Raw genomic sequence first — 22720 nt, 5'->3', positions numbered from 1 at the left:
CCTCTGTAAAATGGGTATAATAATACCGGATCATCGAGTTACAGGGAGAACCCAAAGAGATGAGGGATAACCCAGTGCCTGGCACACTCAACGCACTCAAGAGATGGGCTGGAACTATCGGGAGCCTCGAGGTCAGAGCCTGGGGCAGGGCTGGGAAAACTGGACCCTCTCCCGTCTCTCCGGTAGGAGCTCGAGGCAGCCGCCCCGGGCGCGCACCCTGGCGAACCCCGGCAGAGCCACAGGTGTCTGCGCGTCGGGGTGGGGGGAACCAGAGCTGGTTCTCAGGGTGCCGCGGACCCCTACCCGCGCCGCCCACAGTCCCCAGGGCCCCCAAGCGCGCCCACCCCACGCCGGAGGCTAGGGGAGCTCCGTGGCTCGGCCAGGATGCCCGGACCCAAGCCCGGCCGGCCGCGCAGCGTCTCGCCCCGCCGCCGCCGCCGCGCTCCGGCCCCTTGCCTGCGCCCTGCCCGCTCTCCGCTCCGACTCACCGGCACCGGCTCCGGGGAAAGTTTGGTGGCGCGGCGGCCGCGACGGCCAGGCTGCTCGGGGCTCGGTGGCAGCGCGGCGCCGAGGGAGCCGACCCGGAGGCGGGGCGCCGGGGGAGGAGCCGCGCCGAGGGGGCAGCCCGGAGGGAGGCCGGGAGGCGGAGACCCGGGCCCCGGGCCTGCCGCTCCCCGCCTCCGGCTGCGCGCCTCGGCCGCCCCCGCGCCTGGAGGCGGCGTGAGGGGCGCGACCTCTCTCCCTCCACAACCGCCCCGGGGCCCGAGCAGCGCCCCCGGAGCGCCCTGCTTCGGGCCCGGCTCGGGGGCGCGGCTCCTCGGGTGGGGAAAGGAGCCTCAGAAGCTTGGCGAGAACTCCCTCCGCCCGCGCACACCTGAGGGCGCTCACAGAGGTAAGTCAGCCCGAGGAGGCCCGGAGCGGGAGAGTCGGAGCTGCGATGCTGCTTGGCCAAGTGAGCCACAGCCCGACTGACTGACTCCCAGTGACACTTCAGTCCCCCACGGCCCTGCCGGAGAGGCCGATCGAGGGACAGACGAAGGGGCGCCGCGGAGACGAGGGCTGACAGATAGGCACCCCACCCCCTGAGGCTCCGCCGCGATCTAGAGAGACAACCCACGCCCCACCACCCCGCCCCACCACCCCGCCCCAGGTCTAGAACTCCACCTCTCCTCTCCCGCCAGCTGTTTCTCTCCAGCTGCTCAGATGAGCTCAAGTTTCAAAATTCAGTGAGTTCCGGTTAGCATCCTAAGGACGGGGGCCGGGGGCGGGGGGGGGAGGTGGTTCCTCTGCAGGCCTCCTCTGCCCCCGATGCCGGGAGCCTGAGAATTCTTACCGGCTGCCTTCATCCAAGGGACCGAAGAAGCAGAATTCTTTCCCCTTCCTCAGTGCCAGGAAAACTCCACTGGAGCCACTCAGCTGGTATCTTATCTCAACACTCCAAAAGAGACACCCAAACTTAGTAGGGGAGATGGGTGTTTGGAAGGAGGGAGGGGCTTCCTTGGTGTTCCAGTGGTTAGGACCGACGCTTTCACTGCAAGAGAGCACGGATGGGTTTTAATCCCAGGTCCTGGGAACTAAGATCCGCGCATACCCCGCTGCAGGGCCAAAAAAATAAAAAATAAAATAGAAGGGGTTGGCTGGGTGTGGGTTTGGGGCTATTTCATGGTGATATCTTAGCCTCCACTGAGTGCAGGGAAATTCCACTCAGAGGTAGTGAAATGGTGCAGTGATTTCGAGGCCCAGCTTCATGAGCTGTGTATGGTATGTGGGTGATCTGGCTTTCCCACCTCAGGGTCCACATCTGTAAAATGAGGGTTAATAAAAACAGCTGTCATTGTGCCATGCACCTTTCTAAATGCTGCAAGTACTTACTCATTCAGTCCACACAACAGCCCTGAGTAAGTGGAAACTATTATTATCGCTCTTTTGCAGAGACGAGAACTAGGGTACAGAGAAGCTAAGTGAATTACTCAAGGTCACACAGGAGAACTGGGAGCCTAACCTATGCAGCCTGGCTCCAAGGTCCAAAGTCATAATTATTGTACTGTAATTTTCCTCTCAATGGGGCTGCCGGAAAGTTCCAGGAGATCATTATGTAAAGGAGTTAGCAAGTGCTCCGTAAATGGTAGCTCGTGGATTTCTGAGCCTGTCTACACGGAGGGGATTTGAGGGGAAAGAGGAGACTGGATTCTGGATAACTGGCAGACCACGTTATTCTGACTTTTATGAAACCGAGAGGCAATGGATTTCCCATGTGTTCCTCTGACTGGCCCCCTGTGCCTTAGCATAGCCCCACGACCAGGACCCACCCTGAGTCCACAGTAAGCCCCCTCCATTCCCTGGTGATCCTCCAGGGCCTCCATATTTTACACTGTACCAGACTCTTGCACCCTTTGGAACTGAGTGAGCACTTGTGGTAGCAACTGTTGTAAACTCTATAGGAAATGCATTTCTGCTCTCCACAGCTGTAGGGCTGATAGGAATGAAGTGGCGGGGGCCAGGGAGGAGACCCTCGGAAATGGCTGGGTCCATATCCATCCCCTCTCGCCTTTCTGCAATTCAGCAAAGGCTTGATTATTTGGAATTCCTCCGCAAAGTTTCACTTCCCGGGCTGGTTTTAGACCTACTAAAGCCCACAGTGATCAGCATTTTGAGAAACATCAATATTTGAAAAACAGCACATCAGACAGTAATTGAGGTCCCTCATGATCAGGGTGTGTTTTGTTTTCTTATGGCATTTGAAACTGATGTATCAGGAGATAACTCAGGCCATATCCTGGGTGTGTGGGGCGGAGAGGGAATAGCCAACTTCCTAAGAATATATAGGCAGCAGAAGAAAAATAATAGCTGGACCTTGGGTCACACTTAGTGTTTGCCAGGCTAGTCCAAAAGTGTTACATAATCTATTTTATCTATTCACAATAATCCTATGAGGTAGATACTATTAACCTGCCATTCTGCAGATGAGAAGACTGAGGAACAAAGTGATGAGGAGATGTGTTTCGTAAACACAGCCAGTGAGTCACCTCAAGATCAGACAGGTAGAAAGCAGCTGAAGCAGGTCTGGAACCTGGATCAGCCTGGATCCACAAGCCTCTTTTACTTCTGTGGTTTGTGAAAGAAAACTAAAAAGGAGGAATCACTTGAGGCCCTGAGTAGAGACTAGAGGTATGGATTAAAAAGAAATAGAGATAAATTACAAGTTTGGGATTTAACATATATATACTGCTGCTGCTAAGTCGCATCAGTCGTGTCCGACTCTGTGCGACCCCATAGACGGGGGCCCATCAGGCTCCCCCTTCCCTGGGATCCTCCAGGCAAGAACACTGGAGTGGGTTGCCATTTCCTTCTCCAAGGCATGAAAGTGAAAAGTGAAAGTGAAGTCGCTCAGTCGTGTCTGACTCTTCGAGACCCCATGGACTGCAGCCCACCAGGCTCCTCTGTCCATGGGATTTTCCAGGCAAGAGGACCGGAGTGGGGTGCCATTGCCTTCTCCAATATATATACTACTACGTGTAAAATAGGTAAAAATGCAGACCTACAGTACGGCACAGGGAGCTATGTCCACTATCTTGTAATAACATACTGGAAAAGAATCTGAAAAAGAAAATATGTGTAACTGAATCTTTGCTGTATACTTCAAATTAATAGAACATTGTAAGTTAACTATGTGTGTGTGAGTCGCTCACTAACTAAAGAGTTAGTGTCCAACTCTTTGCGACCCCATGGACTGCAGCCCGCCAGGCTCCTCTGTCCATGGAATTCTCCAGGCAAGAATACTGGAGTGGGTTGCCATTCCCTTCTCCAGGGGATCTTTCTGACCCAGGGATGGAGGGAAGCCCACGAGTTAATTATAATTTTTAAAAAGAAGTTGATTAAAAATATCTGTTCTGCCACTTGTTTGCTTACTTTGCTTCTCTGAGCCTGTTTCCTCACCTGTAAAATGAGAAGAATGACGCCTATGCTATGTCTAGGATTTTAGTGGTGATCTTTTGGTAGCAGGATACATTAAACCCAATTGTAACCAGCTTTAGCCCAAAAGGGCTTTAAGCTGAAAAATGCAGGAAGTCATTCTGGATTCAGACATAGTCCATGCCAGAGACTCAAGGGAAGTTGTCATGAATCTGTCTCTATCTCTTGACTTACTTCTTCTTTTTTAAAATATTTATTTATTGGGCTGCTCCAGGTCTTACTTGAGGCATGTGGGATTTTTTAGTTGCAATAGGTGAACTCTTAGTTGCAGTACGTGGGATCAAGTTCCCCAACCAGGGATAGAGCCCCAGGGTGGAGTCCCAGCCAACGGACCACCAGGCAAGTCCCTTGACTGTTTTTTATTTTTGCTTCAGGTTTATTAGCAGGCTAGATCTCTTTATGCTGCTGCTGCTGCTGTTTAGTTGCTCGGCTGTGTCCAACTCTTCCCCACCCCTGCACTGTAGCCCGCCAGGCTCTTCTGTCCATGGAATTCTCCAGGCAAGAATACTGGAGTGGGTTGCCGTTTCCTTCTCCAGCGAATCTTCCTGACCCAGGGATCAAACCCACATCTCTGGCTTGGCAGGTGGATTCTTTACCATGAGCCACCTGGGAAGCCCAGGTCTCTCCACAGGGAGGCAGAAATGGCCCGTTAAGCAGCCTCAAGCCAAGAGATCACTTCCTTCTCCAAACCTCCAGCAAACATCCTAGATCTGACTCCCATTGGCCTGGCTTGAGTCACATGCCCAGCCCTGAACCCATCATAGTTGCTCTGATTGGCCAAACCTGAGTCATATGCCTTTATAACCAGAGTGGGAGAGGGGGGTCAGTCCTCCCCAAGTCACCAGGACTAGAAGTGGGTGAGAGATGGTTCTATGAAAGAAAATCAGGGTGGGGCTTCCCTGGTGGCCCAGTGGTTAAGAATCTATCTGCCGATGCAGGGGACACAGGTTTGATGCCGTGGGTTAGCCAAGCCCGTGCACCACAACTACTCAAGCCCACGTGCCTAGAGCTCGTGCTGTGCAACAAGAGAAACCAACACAGTGAAAAGCCCTTGCCCCACAACAAAGAGCAGCCCCTGCTCACTGCAGCTAGAGAAAGCCTGCACACAGCAACAAAGACCAATCACAGCCAAAAATAAATTAATATTTAAAAAAAAGAAAATCAGGGTGTTAGTAGCAGAATAAGGGGGCATCAGTGCTGTGCAGGCACAGATGTCTGCTTCCTCACAGAGCCCTTGTATGTTAAATACACCTGTGTCTGCAAAGTGTATGGCTCCGGTGGGTACTCAGGGACTGAGTCCCTCCCTCGTCCCTGTCCTCTAGGAAACAGGATTCACATCCCACCAAATCCAGGCCACCAGCTTCCTTGTTCACATGCGGAGACTAAGAAGCTCCAGAGACGAGAAGGGACTTTGCCCAGGGTAACCCAACAACCAGCCAAGCAGTCATCGAATCTGTGTCTTTTGACCTGAAACAAATCTCAGTGAAAGTCTGAGCTGAGAACTTTGAGACCCTCTCTGCGCCAGCGGAGTTCTCTGGCACGTGCACAGGGTGGGTAGGAAAGATCCGGCACACTGAAGACCCAGAGGAAGCGATGCCACTCACGTGGGGGTCCCAGACTGTGCGCCAAGCTGTGGGCTGGTGGGTCTGGCAGAGTGCCGGTCCAGCCGCCTGCCCATCACGTTATGAACTTGGCCATCTCTGGGGACTCTGCACTCTGGAGGCTGAGAGATCCAAGCGCTCACGTTTCCTACGGCTGCCCCAAGTAGGTAACACAGCCCTTCCCTTGTTTAGTTTCTGGCTCCGTTTATGAGAAGGGAGGTGCCTCCTTCAGGACCCAAGTGGACCAAGTAGCAAGCATGTGATTTAGAGCTGTCAATATTGACCCTTTCAATTTGGCCCTTGACTCGGCTCTAGGGTTTCCAACCTTGGGCAGGTCGTCTGACTTCTCCACTCTAAATATAGTTAGGCTGGCATGCTGTGAAGCGATCTATTTAAAGGAAGCTGGGCAAGACTCACACACATCTGGCTGCAGTGGCTAGATTGCTCCTTCCATCCCCCGTCAAGTGAAGCACACCGGTTTGCTATACGCACTGCTGTGGGGAGTGAACATTGCTACGGCCTTGCTGGAGGCTACTCTGGAGCCAGAGGATGACACCTTTAAAGATGTTCAGGCTATTATTCCATACCCTACGAAGTTTTCCTGAGAAAATAACCATGGATATCACCAAGATATGCACAAAGATATTCATTGCAGGACTGGACGTAGTAGTAAAAGACTGAAAATAATCCAAATGTCTAACCACAGGGGATTGGTTAATTTAATTATGGTTCCCAGGTGGCACTAGTGGTTAAAAAAAAAACAAACAAACAAAAACCCACCTGCCAAAGCAGGAGACATAAGAGACATGGGTTCGATTCTTGGATCGGGAAGATCCCCTGGAGAGGGGAATGGCAACCCACTCCAGTATTCTTGCCTGGAGAATCCCATGGACAGAGGAGCTGGTGGGCTACAGTCCATGGGGTTGCAAAGAGTCAGACATGACTGAAGAGACTTAGCACACACACACTCATATGGATAGAGTAGACTATTATACAGATAAGATTGTACTACAGCATATAGAATTATGTGAAAACCGATTATAATATGAATGTCAAAATGAGAAAACAACAAAATTCTGTAAAGCAATTATTCTTCAATTAAAAATAAATAGATTTATTTAAAAAATAGAAGCTTAAAAACTAGTAAGTTATAAACTCATTTTGTGAAGAAATACACCTATTTATGTATTTAAAAGCTTAAAATGGTTGTATCAGAGATAGGTGGGAAGGAGAGAAAAATCTGTGGGTGTTCTTGGTTTTCACATACCTGTGTATGTTTCTAACATTTCATTAATAAATTTGTGTTACTTCGTTAATTAGGAAAAATGCCCAGTAGTTTTTACAGAGATTTTTGCTGGTTTCCTTTTTAAAAAAGCACTTTTACTTCTTGAAAATCACCATCAGGAATGAGGTTAAACTGATCTTTCTCTCTCTCTCTGTCTCTCTCTCAGGCTATGATATGTGGAGACAAATGGGGAGCTGGGTGTTGAGAGAGCAGCGACAGCCACAGAGCAATACAGCGCAAGAAGGCTGCACCAGGAGGCTCCACCCATTTGCTGTGTGACGCCGGGCAACTCACTCAGCATCCCTGGGCCTCAGTTGCTACATCCACAAGATGATGTCTTTGGTTACATCATCTCCGGCGTTCTTTCCAACATGCAAATTCTACTATGGATAAGTCTGTGTGCGCCAATGAACGTTCATAAATTATTTTAGTCTCTCCAGACCCGTGAGACTGTGGAAAACTCTGCCTGCCCTGTGTCTCAGCACGTGCCTCCTGCTCAGTCTCTTTATCCAGCTGCTTTGAAATTGGCAAATTCATGGGGAAGCACATTGACTTCAGGCTCTCATACTCTGGGATTTCCAGCACTCAACTCCTGGCTTCCTGGATAGCTCTTTGAAGCCTTTTAACAGATTTTAATTTTCTTTTCAACCATTTTATCTAGGTCTTCTAGTTGTTTATTGAGAGGGTTGATCTCTCTCTACAAGTAGTTTGTCACAGGCAGAAGCAGAAGTCCCTTCATATGTTAGTAAGTAAAACAAGTAGTTATAGAATGGTATGTAAAGTGGGTTCTGTTTATATGCAAAGTATATATGTATATATATGTGTGTGTGTGTGTGTGTTCATGAAGAAGAAAGAGAAAGAACAAAAGCTATACACATTGCCTAACTACTGAGGTTTTCATTTTTTAACATAAATATTTCCAGTTTTATACAATGGACACTGAGCGTGTCCAAACTGGGATTGACTTTTGAGGTAATTTATAGTCCATTCTAAAGGAGATCAGCCCTGGGTGTTCCTTAGAAGGAATGATGTTAAAGCTGAAACTCCAGTACTTTGACCACCTCATGCAAAGAGTTGACTCACTGGAAAAGACTCTGATGCTGGGGGGGATTGGGGGCAGGAGGAAAAGGGGACAACAGAGGATGAGATGGCTGGATGGCATCACCGACTCGATGGACGTGAGTTTGAGTGAACTCCAGGAGATGGCGATGGACAGGGAGGCCTGACGTGCTGTGATTCATGGGGTTGCAAAGAGTCGGACACGACTGAGCAACTGAACTAAACTAAAACTAATACCCATTTTGAAAATGAGGACGTGAAGGCCAGGAACATTTAAATTCATTTCAATTCAACAATTATTGGAGACTTGTTGTGGGCAGAGAACCATGCAGTGGGCCTCAGGGCATCCAAAGACATGTCAGACCCAGTTACCTAATCCTCTGTTCCAAGTGTCTCCAGTGTGTGCTACACTTTGGGAGATGAGGATGAAGATGACAAGAATCTGCCCTCAAGAAATGCTGGCTATGGAGACAGTTACTCAGATAAACCACTCCACATATGATGTGATAAATGCTAAGGTAATGACATGGCAGACATTGTGGTTTTCTTCTTAATAGCTACTCTTTCAACATCCAACTAAAAGATTGTATTTTGCAGCCTCCCTTTAGTGAGTTGTGGTCATGTGACAAAATTTTGGCCCATGAGATGTAAGAAGAAATGTTGTGGGGGTTTCTGGGAAGTCTTTTTAAGGGAAACAGCAAATCTTCCCTTTTTTCTACTGCTCAGAATTTAGATGCAATGTCTGGAGCTTTAGAAATTCTTTTGACCTGTGAAGGGACCCCGTACTAGGATGATGGAACAGATAAAAATAGCCTTAGTCCCCAACACCATGGAGCCGCTCTATCAGCCCTGTATTTCTCTGTTTATACTTACTTCACACAGGAGAGAAATAATCATCTTATTTCTTATGCCACTATTATTTAGGATTTTTTTTCTTACACACAAATAGAGAAAGTCTCAATTTATACAAATCCTAAAAATAAAATGTTACAGGAGCAAAGGAGTGAGTGAGGAAAGAGTGAGTATTTCCACTTTTGAGCAGCAAAGAAGTCAGAATAGGTATGGAGGTTGTGAAGAGAGTTTGCCAATGAGATGGGCAGGGATGAAGGAGGAAGAGTGGACCAAGAAGGGAGCCTGGGCACAGCGCAGGGAATGGGCAGACGGGTGTTGGAATCATGCAGCCTGGATTCAGACCCCATCACAATCACTTCATTGCTCTAAGCCTCAGTTTCCCCATCTGTAAAATGGGGGTAAAAATAGTGTCAGCTGCATCAGGTTATAGTGAGTATTACATGAGTTAATATAATGTGCCTGGTGCCTGGAGAGTGCTCAGTAAAGGCTGGCTGTTAATGTGTGTACCTGAAAATTGGGATAATCATAGTCTGATCTCTAAGGTCAGTCAGTGTAGATAACACAGCACAGGGCACTACCCAGACTGGGTGCCCAGCTATGGAGCCCCCTTTCTCCCGCTGCTGTCAGGGAATTTACAATCAATATTTAACAAGTCTTCACCAAGCCCCTGCTCTGAGCCAGGTACTGGGCCAGGAGGTTGCTGACTTCAGGAAGAATCAGACCTTATCCCTGACTTCCAGTTGCTTACAGTCCCGAGGAAAGGAAAGAAAAATAAAAAGACGAGCATAATACAGTATGAGAAATGCAACAGTGGTCCAGGTTCAGTCCACGAACTCAGGTGAGCAAGAAAGGTAACATTATTTTGGTTAAATAAGCTCAGTCTCGGCTATGATCTCCCATATTAGGTGGGAAACCTTAATCTCAGGCAAGCTGAGATTTTCCTGTTTCTCTGGGGGTGGTGTTTCAGTTCTGTGGATCTTGTGGGGAGTGTCTGAGGTGTGTCATCACTAATCCATGCTGATATCTGTTGAGACATCTTTATTCCTATCTGAGGAGGGGTCACCCACACACACAGGCCACTGCTAAGTTGTCCCTTGAAGTTTCATCCCCTCTCTCGGCTGCTTCTGTGGCCCTTGAAAGTGCATAGGAACCATTGCTCAAGCTCCCACGGCCCCTGGGGCACAGGGAACTCTGTTAGACATATGAGGTTCTTCTGCTCAGCCACACAAAGTCACTTCTTTCCACTCGAGAGTCTGCCCAGGAGAAGACACGTCCTTTCCACATTTAATTTCCTCGAGGATTCCATGGTCTCTCCAAGTTCAAGGCTATGGCTGTGGAAGCAGCAGGTTCAAGTGTCTCTTTCCTCCAGGGATGCACCATCCATCTGCCCCTTTGCTGATGCTTCAGGTCTCTCCTCACTCTTATCTAGAAAGTTTGGTCTGGATTCAGGAAGGCACAATCTTGCTCTTGAACTCCCTGCCCTTTCCCATATCAATCGTGTCATAATACACACGAGACTTTTCCTGTTGCCCTTTTGAAACTGAAAAACCAGGCAAAGATTCCAGTTTCTCTTTTTCTGCAGGGCCAGAAAAAGAACATTAGGCTTGAAACAATAATCTACTATTTTCTGTTATAATGGCAGGGGTATGGGGGTGCATGTAAGGCTTCTGGGTAACAGAAATTAGCAAGAAAGAAAAACAACACAATGAGTTCCCTCCATCCCCCCATCCCTCCCCAGAATGGCTGAAATTAAGAAGACTGACACAATCAAGTGTTGACCAGGGTTTGGAGGCACTGGAACTCTTCCCACAGGTGGTGGGAATGTAAAATAGTATACGCACTATGGAACACCGCTCTGTAGCCTTAATAAATGTAAATCTATCTTATGATCCAGAAAGTCCACTCCCAGGTATATCTCTAAGAGAAATGAAAACATATAGCTATAAAAAACTGTGCATAAATCCTAACAGCTGTATTCATTATATCCCAAGTTGGAAAGTGAAAGTGAAAGTCACTCAGTCATGTCTAACTCTTTGCAACCCCATGGACTATAGAGTACATGGAATTCTCCAGGCCAGAATACTGGACTGGGTAGCCAGTCCAGAAGGGAAACCCTTCTCCAGAAGATCTTCCCAACCCAGGGATCAAACTCAGGTCTCCCAGATTGCAGGCATATTCTTTACCAGCTGAGCCACAAGGGAAGCTCAAGAATACTGGAGTGGGTAGCCTATCCCTTCTCCAGTGGATCCTCCTGACCCAGGAATCAAACTGGGATCTCCTGCTTTGCAGGTGGATTCTTTACCAACTTAGCTATCAGGGAAGCCCCAAGCTGAAAACAACCCAAATGTCTATCAACAAGTGTTGGGGGCCAGAGTGAGGTACCCGTGGCAAAGGTCATGAGGAAGGAGGCTCGACATACGCAAAGGCAGGATCGAGCCTCAGGAGTCCCCCTGGAAATCCTCGAGCATCTACCCCCATAACCAGAGCCTGCCTACTTTACTACTTTGTGCTCTCACCTACACCTCTGACTTTACGGGGGGCTGTCCCCCACCACCTCTTTCGGAGAAGGAGTTAACTTAGAGCTCCAGTTAATAAAAACTCCTGGGCGTGACAAGAGTGTTTTAACCTACAAACTCCTCTGAAGGTTCTCTAGCCTGCCTGACAGGCTTGTCCGGCCACATGTGATTGCTCACAGCCTCCCAACCATGAGAGGCACGAGATGCTTTAACCCTTCTAAAAACAGGTTCCTTAGAAAAGTTAGAAAACTATAAGTATAATGGGCTGATTAGAAATTGTATTGGTGAAGGGTTTTTCATTTGTTGAGCCAATGTTTGTTGCTAAGACTCCACATCCCCTGCCCTTACACACATTAATTAATATATAGAAGAAATAAGTATTAACCTTTGATATTAATCACATTAGACCTTAGGCTAAGTAAATTCTTTCCTTAACTAAAACCCACTATACCCTCACCCTATAGGAACGTAACTTTATTTGGGTGGTGTCTGTTTTAAGAATAATCACCCTTGGAGAAATAAGTGTCCTGGTTGACTGACCGTTGTCACAAGGAGAGGGTCATAAATTGTCAGCACGCCCCCTGGCCAGAAGATGATGTAACACCCCTAAGACCTCTGTATACATTTGTATGAAGCACCTGACTTTGATAAAAGTCAGGACTGCTGACCCCACGTGACTTTTACATAACATCTCAGTGTATAAAAGTAGACCATGGAAAATAAAGAATTGGAATCAGTTTCTCGAAATACTGGTCTCCCCATGTCGCTCCCTCTCTCACTCGAGCTGAGTCTCCATCTGGAGCGTGGAACCCGCCATGCTTACTAATTATGCCTGGGCTTCTAAGATCCGACCCGGGGGGCCTCAGTGTCTCCTCTCCTTCAGGAGAACGGAAGGATGCCTGCAGCCTACGTAAGTGGTGCAAACTTCTTGTCTTGAAGTTTTATTGGTCTCCCGCGTAAACCAAGCTACTCAGCCTCTTTTCTCTACTGAATTTTCCTACTGAGCTATCCTCATCCTATTACTCTTTATATCTTTGATAAAATATTTAAATAAATAGGTCGCTGACGCCGTCCCCGCTTCGAATACCCTGGATCAGCCGGGTTGATTGGTTGCTGGGGCTGGTCCCCGGCAAACAAGAGCTTGAAAAAACACATTTTCGTTAAGTTAAACAACCCAAGAATTAATCACAACCCTGGTTGTGAGAGTGGACCATAAAGAAAGCTGAGCCCCAACGAACTGATGCTTTTGAACTGTGGTGTTGGAGAAGACTCTTGAGAGTCCCTTGGACTGTGAGGAGATCAAACCAGTCAATCCTAAAGAAAATGAGTCCTGAATACTCACTGGAAGGACTGATGCTGAAGCTGAAGCTCCAATACTTTGGCCACCCGATGCGAAGACCTGACTCACTGGGAAAGACCCTGATGCTGGGAAAGACTGAAGGCAGTGGGAGAAGGGGATGACAGAGGATAAGGTGGTTGGATGGCGTCACCAACTCGGTGGACATGAGTTTGAGCAAGCTCCAGGAGTCGGTGAAGGACAGGGAAGCCTGGTGTGCCGCAGTCCATGGGGCTGCAAAGAGTTGGACACAACTGAGCGACTGAACTGAACTGAAACACCCAAATGTCTAACAACAGGAGCTTGCAAAAACACATTTTAGTTAAGTTCATACTAACAGATAGCACACAACCATAAAAGCAGATGAACTACTGCTGTCCATGAAACACAAAAGTCAACATTATCCTTCTGAATAAATGAAGCCAAACACGAAAGAGTAAAAATTATATATTCTACTTGTAGGAAGTTCAGAACTAATCTATAGTTTTAGAAGTGGTTATCTCTGGGGGAGAGGGGGGGCAATTGTCATTGACCACAATGGGCACTGAAATTGACTTCTGGAAGACTCTGATCTTGGGGTTGGTAATACAGGTATAGGACAGGTAAAATTAATATTTGTGCATTCTATCATATGTAAATTATACCTCCATTTTTAAAAATTGAAATTTCCTTAAAAAAAACCCACAGAGGCTAACATTTCAAAAATAATGTGCCACCGTGGTGCCATGAAGAGGTAAGCACACAGCACTCAGCCCAGGAGAGGCAATGACCACACCAAAGGAAAGAGAGCTGTGTGCCTGATGATACTGTTTGGCCTCCTAGATCCAGCACACCTGAAGCCTTCATTTTTATGAGGAGACAGCTATCTATCAGCCATTGGGAGAGGTCTCACCAGAATCCAATCAGGCTAGCACCTTGACCTCAGAGTTCAGCCTCCAGAACTGACAGAAGGTAAGTCTGTGTTGTCTAAACCAGCTGGGTTTAGGCGAGCAGACTAAGACACGTGGCAATGTACATTTTACAGATGGGGAACACTGAGGCCCAGGGAAGGGACATGATTCTCACAAAGCCACACAGGCTTTAAGTGGCAAAGCCCAGGGTAAAAGCCAGCACAGCCGGGTATTGTTACAAGTGCATATGGTAGATGGAGGTCAGCGGGCTTCCTCTAGGACAGGCTCCAGGAAGAGGTGAGTGGGGAGCAGGGGTCTGAAATGGGAGGTGGCTTAGTGGAGAGGCTGGGCAAGGGAGGGTCTGAGGGGCCACAGTGAGTCCCCAGGAGGCTGCTGGGGTGTGTGAAGTAAAAAAGGGAGCACAGCTGGAGCGACAGGAATGAGCAAGACTGGGTGTGTGGAAGAGGCTTGGTTAGCGAATTCATGTTGCTGAAATTTCAGTTGGAAGGCTGTGCAGAGTGAGAGATCTCAGAGCTGGTGCCAGAGTCAGCCACGTACCTAAAGGGAAGAAGGGCTTCTTTTACTTCTTGGGTGGCTTCAGTACATTCACAGTTTTGTTCAGTGAGCACCACTGTCCGTTTCTAGAACATTTCCATCAACCCCCCAGATAACTCCATATTTCCCAGTTTTCCTCTTCCCCCTATTCCTCGGCAACCATTAATCTACTTTCTGTCTCTGTAGATTTCCCTATTCTGTACTTTCATATAAGTGGAATCAACTCCATGATGTTGTCAGATGTGACTGTCTTCTTTCTCTTAGCATAAGGTTTTTGAGGTTTATCTATGGCACAACGTATACAGGCACTTCATTCCTTTTTATGGCTGTATAATATCCCATTGTGCAGATATTTCACATTTTATGTATTTATTCTTCAGTGGATAGACACATGGGTTGTTACTTCTTTTGGGCTGTTATGCAAAATGCTGCTATGAATGTTCTTGTACAGGTTTTCATATGAACCTATGCTTTTTTATCCTCTTAGGTATATACCTGGGAATGGAACTGCTGGATCATTTTGTGACCCCATGGACTGTAGCCCACCAGGCTTCTCTGTCCCTGGGATTTCCCAGGCAAGAATACTGGAATGGGTTTCCATTTCCTTCTCCAGGGGATCTTCTCAACCCAGGGACCTAACCCAAGTCTCCTGCATTAGCAGGTGGATTCTCTACCACTGAGCCACCATGGAAGTCCCAAACAACACCACCACAATGGTGATTCTATGCTTAACTTTTTGAGGAATCACCAAACTCTTTTCCAGGGCAGCTGCACCATTCTACACTTGCATTGGCAATGTCTGAGAATCCTAAAGTCTCTGCATATCCTTGCCAACTTATCTTCCCCCCACCCTTTTCACACCCATCTGAATGGGTGTGAAGCTGTATCTCTTTGGTGTTGATTTGCTTTTCCCTAATGACTAATGATGTTGAGCACCTTTGCATATACTTATTGGCCATTTGCCTGTCTTCTCTGGAGAAATGTCTATTCAACTTTTGTCCATTTAAATAAAAAAATCAGCTGGGTTGTTTGCTTTTTTAGTATTGACCGTAAGAATTTGTTTATATGTTCTAGACACTAGACGCATATCAGACATTTGGTTTGTAATTATTTTCTCCCATTCTCTGGGAGTCGCCTTTTTCTAATTCACACCGGAGTACCTTTGGGTCCAGTGGGGACAGGAACTCTACTGTCAAAGCCCAGGTCACTTTCCTGCCACGAAAACAGAAAAAGTCTTGCCCGGGTCTCACCAAGAGGACATGGAAGCACCTCAGCACCTTTACAGCCGGTCTGCTACGCACGTGCCTGGCACTAGGGGCTTAAATCTGGAGATAACACGGTCCTTTTCCTGGCTTTCGCACCTCCTTGAACGATGCTTGCAATCAATCACTCAGGCTCTCCAGCCAAACACTGGCTGCCCTTGACTCCGCCCCTTCGTGCCAACAGCCAATTGGCTCCCGCGATCGTCATCTGTGCTTCCTCCTTCTCCCCGCACCCCAGCCTAGGCCGTGGGTACCCGAATAGGCTCAGGCTTCTCGGTCGTGTGCAACCTCACAGCTGGCTGGCTTCTTCCCATCCGTCCCAGCTCCACCAGGGCAGGAGCGGAGTGACTTTTCTTAAGTGACAATCCATCCTGGGGCTCCCCTGATTGACAAGTTCCCATGGCTATAACCATGAAAAATGCACAGGAAGCGACCTTTTGTCTGGGACTGGTCTCTCCACCCACTTCTTGAAATGACTCAGCCTGATCGAGTCTTCTCCCCATTTCCCAATTCACCCTGCCTCCAGGCTGTACAGAACCCGCACCACCACCAGCCTCCCCCACCACTGCCCCCACAATAGGGGATCGGAAATACGTGGCAGTGAAGATTTTACCTAAAGAAATCTCAGGGTGGGCGGCAGCTGGTGAGGGAGGAGCGGGGGTTTGCGTGGATAAGGGGAAAGGTGATGGGGAGGGGAGGAACCTCCCTCCACCTGTGCAGTGACACCCTTCACACCTGGCCCATGTAGGACTCACCCTGGTTACCTGAGAGGCTCCTGGGAGGCACCTGAGAGGTATGTGAGAGCCTGAGTCAGCCTCAAGCATCGGCAGTCAGATTCCTCTGGCCCTCTTGGAGCCTCTTAGATGCCTCAGACCAAGAGCCAGAAAAGCCATCAGGCCCACCCCCTCGCTTACATAAGCCTCCATCTAGACTCTTGGGCTAACTCTGATAACAAACGGGGGAGACCGAGGCCCACAGAGAGGAAGAGGCCCTTTCCAACCTTGACTGTGTCTTGACCACCCGGGGAAAGTGAAAGTGTTAGTTGCTCAGTCATATCCGACCCTCTGTGACCCCCTCGAATGTAGCCCACCAGGTTCCTCTGTCCATGGGATTCTCCAGGCCAGAATACTGGAGTGGGTAGCCATTCCCTTCTCTGGGGGATCTTCCTAACTCAGGGATCAAACCCTGGTCTCCCACATTGCAGGCAGCCCAGGGGAATTTGAAGGAAATAAGCTTCCTTAGATACTACTGCCAGCTTGGGGCAGGAGCCCTGTCATCTGCATTTTTTAATAGATGATTCTGCTGGGAACAGGAGGGCCGCTGATAGCTGGCCGGACACAGAAAGGTGTGGGAGTGTGTTGGGGGGGGGGCCCATCGCTTGATGGGGTCTGGCTTTCTTCCCAGAATCCTGGGGTGTGCCGGTGGTGAAGGGTCAACAGGTCTGGGCTGTGTGTGGTCAGACCACCTTGCTTTCTCAGCCTGGAAGCCAAGGCTGGCTCTCCGGTTGCCAAGATGCTGGGACTGTGGCTTGCCTCTGCGCTCTGGACTTGGCTGTTCAGGATGTTCTGGGGAGAGAAGGCTCCCGGGAGGCAGCCCGTTCTCCTCTGAGGAGCTTTCAGCTCTGAAACCTGGGAGGGGGAGGTTCGGAGGCCAGGGGAGGAGTAGGGGAGGGACAGAGCCTCTGTCCAAGGGTAAATACAACAGAAACCGAATTACAAAGGAGCCTGTTTGTCTCAGGGCGGGGTGGGGGCGGGTATGAAGGGTGGTGGTGCAGGCAGGTGCGCCAGCTGTCACCTCCACACCTGCCCCAGGCTCCCGGCACCCTCCTGGCTCCCTGCCCGCCCTTCCATCAAAATGTGTTCCCTGGGCGTGATGTGCAACCCATCCACACTTGGGCGCAATCGCCTGATAACGCGGATCCAAAACACAAGCGTGTTCCCTTCTCGCTTTCCTTTTTCCTTCCCTCCCGCTCCATGATCTGCTTTCTCATTGCGCCCCTGGTCTTGAGCTTTTTGGTCTGAGCTTCCTGTTCCTCAGGTCTTTACTTCCTCGCTCATCATGTCTGTTTTCCACGCTTACTTGGCCAAGCCGCCAACCCTGGCCATGTCCCACTCTCAGCCACCCCAGCCTGCACCCCTGTGCAGCTGCTGCTGACCAGGCTGGAGAACAGCAAGCGCTCTGGCTGTGCTCATGTTAAACTGGTGAGCTTGAATGTTAAGAGAGCCCTCGGTGCTCCCTGGCAGTTGGACTTGACCTCCCCATTCATTCACTCCGTGGCTCTCTAAATGTTCCTGTGCCTCCTCCCCAGTCCCCATTCTGGGCTTCCAGTTCACTGAGCTCATCAAAGCAGTCAGAACGTCCACAGACCCACCAGCATCTCCAACCGTTTCTCATCCTGCCTACCCACTGCCACAGGTGAGCTGACCTGACTCTTGCACATCTGCGTTGTGCGCTGGACCCCACTCCCTTCCTCTGCTCAAGGACGTCTTTCCAGCAACCCTCTCTCTTCTCTCATAGCATCATTTTTAACCTCCTGTAGATCATTCTCCTAAGCATACAGTTCAGTTCAGTTCAGTTGCTCAGTCGTGTCTGGCTCTTTGCGACCCCATGAATTGCAGCATGCCAGGCCTCCCTGTCCATCACCAACTCCCGGAGTTCACCCAAACTCATGTCCATTGAGTCGGTGATGCCATCCAGTCATCTCATCCTCTATCGTCCCCTTCTCCTCCTGCCCCCAATCCCTCCCAGCATCAGAGACTTATCCAATGAGTCAACTCTTCACATGAGGTGGCCAAAGTATTGGAGTTTCAGCTTTAGCATCATTCCTTCCAAGGAACACCCAGGGCTGATCTCCTTTAGAAGGGACTGGTTGGATCTCCTTGCAGTCCAGGGGACTCTCAAGAGTCTTCTCCAACACCACAGTTCAAAAGCATCAATTCTTCGGTGCTCAGCCTTCTTCACAGTCCAACTCTCACATCCATACATGACCACTGGAAAAACCATAGCCTTGACTAGATGGACCTTTGTTGGCAAAGTAATGTCTCTGCTTTTGAATATGCTATCTAGGTTGGTCATAACTTTCCTTCCAAGGAGTAAGCATCTTTTAATTTCATGGCTGCAATACAAACACACCATTATTTCCCCATCCTTAAAACAATAACAACAGCAAAACAATCTTCTTGACTCCTCTTCCCCTTCCAGCTATTCCTTCATGTCTCCCTGTTGGGTTAGTTATTGCTGTCTAAGAGTCCACCCCAAATGTAGTGGCTTTCAAACTATCACCCTTTTATTATCTCATCAGTTTTGTTTTCTTGGGCTCCAAAATCACTGAGTTGGTTACTGCAGCCATGAAATTAAAAGACGCTTTCTCCTTGGAAGGAAAGCTATGACAAACCTAGACAGAATATTAAAAAGCAGAGACATGACTTTGCTGACAAAGATCTGTTTAGTCAAAGCTATGGTTTTTCCAGTAGTCATGTACGGATGTGAGAGCTGGACCATAAAGAAGGCTGAGCGCCAAAGAACTGATGTTTTCATACTGTGGTGTTGAGGAAGACTCTTGAGAGTCCCGTGGACTGCGAGGAGTCCAGTGCATCCTACCAGAAATCAGTCCTGAATATTCATTGGAAGGACTGATGCTGAAGCTGAAGCTCCAATACATTGGCCATGTGATGAGAAGAGCTGACTCATTGGAAAAGACCCTGATGCTGGGAAAGACTGAAGGCAGGAGAAGAAGGGGGAGACGGAGGACGAGATGGCTGGATGGCATCACTGACTCAGTGAGCATGCATTTGAGCAAACTAGGAGATGGAGAAGGACAGGGAAGCCTGGCATGCTGCAGTTCATGGGGTCACAAAGAGTTGGATACAACTGAGCAAATGAAGAGCAACAGTTTGGTGGGTGGAAGGGGCTTAGATGGGTAGTTATTTGGTTTTATGTTGTATCAGGTGGGGCTGTAGGCTCCACTGGGCTAGGATGTCACAAGGCCCATGGCTGGTGCTGGCTGTTGGCTGGATCTCAGTTTGGCCTGTTGAGCCCAAGGCCTCCATTCTCTCCTCCTCGTGACTTGGGCGTTTTAGAGTATAGTGGCCTGGTTCCAAAAGTGCAAAAGCTGCCAGGCCTCCTTAAGGCCTAGGCCTGGAACTGGCCCAGTGTGGCTTTTGGCACCTTCTACTGGTTAAAGCCAATCACAGGGAGAGCCTCGTTGTACGGGTAAGGGCTACACCAGGACTTGAATAGCAGGAGGCAAGGTCACTGCAGGCCCGCAACCAACTCACTTCCACACTTCCCTTTTCAAAGGTGCTCTCCGTCCTCAGTCTTTCCAATTCCTCTGTGAAATGAAATGCCTCTTCCCGTATTAACAAACACGGATGTAACAGCCACCAGCGATTTCGGGCCTCCAAATGTGAATGAGGGCTCCCAAAAGAGAAAACAAAGCCTGTGATCCAGCAGATACCACCTCTCCTTCCCTCCCCCGCCCCCAACCCCGACCCCCAGTGATTGCTAAGGAGCTGGATGGGGGGACGATGGAGAAATCAGAAAACAGGATGCTGGCCCCAGATAGCTGAGATGCATATGAAAGGGATGACTTCAATAATCCCCAGACTCTTGCATCTTCCCATACATGGAAGAGATATCTGGTTTTCCTTAATTAACAATAATCTTTGATGTTCAGACTGCCTGCCCTCCTTTGTTACAAGCTTCTATATATCCTGACTCCTTCCCCCACCTCCTCGGAGCAGTTTCCCAGGGCTCCTTGAGATGCTGTCTCCTGGGCTTGAAGTCCTAAGATCTTCCCACTGAATAAAACACGCTCTACTTTCAGGCTGCAGACTCATTTTTCAAATCGATGCCTCCCTCCCAATTTTCTTAAACCCGTTTCAATCAAGGTGTTCACTTCAGCTACTCCACAGACGACCCCCCTTGTCAAGACTGCCAGGAGCCTCCTCATGACAAGCCCCATGGTCAGTTCTCGGTCCCCGTCTCCTGAGTGGTTTGGCCCCGTTGGCTGCTCCCTTCTTTCCTTGGTTTCTGGACCCCAAGCTGTCCTGGTTGTCCCCTTCTCACTCTCCTCCACTGACTGGTTCTCCTCTCTCCCAACCTCTTAATATCGGGACGACCCAGGGGCTCAGTCCTCGATCCTTGTCTCTTTGTATCACTTTCTTGCTAATGTCCCCTGATCTCATCACTTTAAATACCACTCACATGTCATGACTCCACATTTATATCTCCAGCCTAGACCGCTCCTGAATTCCAGCTCACATCGCACGCCTACCTGCTACCTCCACTGGGTATCCAATGCATGTAAAACCTGCATATCCAAAACCAAACTCCGTGTTGACCCCCCAGCCCCACCCCACCCAAACTTTGATCCGACTTCAGCTTCCCCTATGTAGCTTGATGGCAATTCACTTCTTGCAGTTACTCAGGCCCAAACCCCAGCATCAAACTTGATTTCTCTTTTTCTCACACCAGTATCCACACTGCCGTGAACTCCTGTTGGGTCTCCCTTCAGAATATATCCAGACTCCAGCCACCTCTCATCTCTTTGGGGGTCACCACCCTGGTGGGAGCTCCCATCCCCTTAGCTGGATGACTTCTCACTGGTCTATCTCTACCCTGACCTCCTAAAACCTGCTGATTTATAGCTGGGTGGCCAGAGGGGGTCTTTTAAAATCTAAGCCGGTTTTTTTTTTTTTTTTTTACTAAATAGCATTAGAGATATTCACACAGCATGTGAACCCTTGCAGGGCTGAATTCCATTTGAATTTTTTGTTTTTAATGAGATTCCCTAATAAATGTCTTTATTACATTTCTTTAAAAGCTAAAATAAATAAAACCTAAGCTAGATCACATCCCTTCCCTGCCCAACACCCTCCAAGCACTCCCGTGTTACTCAGCAAAAGTTTGCCAAAGTCCTCACCATCACCTGTAAGGCCCTGGATGCCCTGTTACCGCTGACCCCCTTCTGCACTCCCCTTCACTCCCTCTGCTCCAGCTGCTTGGCCTCGGATACAGTCTTCCACACTCAGCAGGCACACTGCCAGCTGGAGTCTTCGCCCAGGCCTTTCCCCTACTGCTAGATCTCTGCAAGGCTCCCTTCCTTGCCTCCCTCCCTCTTTGCTCAGAGGTCACCTCCTCCAAGAGGCCTGCCCTGATCTCCCTATTTAGAACTGCATCCGAGCTCTGCCTCTCTGGCTTTTCCAGTCTCCCTTTTCCTGCCCTTTTCTCTCGCCAATAGCTCTCCGCCTTCTAACATACTCTGTAATTTACTCATTTATCTTTATTGCTTTATCTGACTCATGCTGCTAATATATAAGGTTCACAAGGGGAGCACCTTTGCCTCTTGTTCACGGAGGCATTCTAATGCCCAGAGCAGAGTCAGGTCCAGAGAGGGTGATCAAACTGTATTTTTTTAAATTTACTATAAGTATCTCAAGTCCGTTTAAGTATGTCAAATCCTTTTAAGTATATCACATCCTTTGTGGCACAGGGCAGCGTGTAGACACATTTATTGTTGCATTTGCTCTTCCATCTATCCACCCATTCACTCAACTGCCCGTCCATCTGTTTATAATCATTTATCTGCTTAATATCATCCACTCATGTCTGTCTCTCTGTCCAGCTATTCATCTGTCCAGTCTGCCTTAACAGTCCTTCAGCAAACATATTTGAAGCTTCAAATTTTGGCCCAAGCTCTGTGCCGGGCTCTGCAATCACATCCATGACAATAAGATTCTGACCCCAGGGGTGGCTGTACATAACTGTTTCAGGATGTGCGCATCTGTTAAGAGAACAAAACGAAACAGGACCTTGAGTCTTAGTGTAAAGAACGGCACCATAATCAGCAACTGGTGAATTGGTTGGGTGGAGGTGAACTGAGGTGAGGGGGTCGGGGGTGGGTGGAGAGGAAGCTCCTCCCGTCCTGTGTCTCAGCTCCTGGCTGCCGCCGCCTCGGACCACTGACCTAGGACTTCTGGGTTCTACTTTCTCCAGGTCCCTGAGCCCCAGGATCCTCATAGGCACAACCCAGTTTACTAAAGCACGCGTGAGACTTCTTGAAACATGGATTCCAACCCTGGCTGCACATTCTAAACCCCCCGGGAGTCGGACACCCAGGCCTCATTTTCAAACAATGAGATCTGAAACCTCTTGGAGTGGGGCCTGGGCATTGCTGTTTTTAAAAAGCTTCCAGGGGATTCTGATGTGCAGCCAGGCTTGTGTACCAGCGGAGCTAGAGCCTGTTTAATCAATGCCCTTTATCTATTTAATTGATCTTGAATATTGCAGCTGGAGAAAAGCAGATTTAATTAGAAGAGCCTCGACATTTGTGGAGATGCTGATGTCAGTGTCTGAATACTTTCAAGGCCTTCACAAGTTGTGTGTTGCTCG

General features: G+C 48.9%; 1 protein-coding gene across 6 annotated transcripts in view; it reads right to left on the bottom strand.

Moving 5' to 3' along the window:
• HRH1 (histamine receptor H1) overlaps positions 1 to 22720 on the bottom strand; it is a 150009-nt gene that overhangs the window by 109716 nt on the left and 17573 nt on the right. For 2 of the 6 annotated variants that reach the window (XM_070776851.1, XM_070776853.1), the window contains exon 2: positions 1334 to 1531. The exons of 2 other annotated variants lie outside the window; for them this stretch is intronic. The gene's annotated coding sequence lies outside the window, so the exon portion shown is untranslated. Of the gene's footprint in view, positions 1 to 488; positions 597 to 1333; positions 1532 to 22720 lie in introns of those variants that run through there. 2 more of the 6 variants (XM_070776854.1, XM_019984950.2) reach the window with 2 other exon arrangements.

Source organism: Bos indicus, chromosome 22 (assembly GCF_029378745.1).
Source record: "Bos indicus isolate NIAB-ARS_2022 breed Sahiwal x Tharparkar chromosome 22, NIAB-ARS_B.indTharparkar_mat_pri_1.0, whole genome shotgun sequence".
NCBI classification, from domain to species: Eukaryota; Metazoa; Chordata; class Mammalia; order Artiodactyla; family Bovidae; genus Bos; species Bos indicus.
The sequence above is the reverse complement of the archived record's forward strand: the minus strand, read 5'-3'. Positions and strand labels throughout refer to the sequence as shown.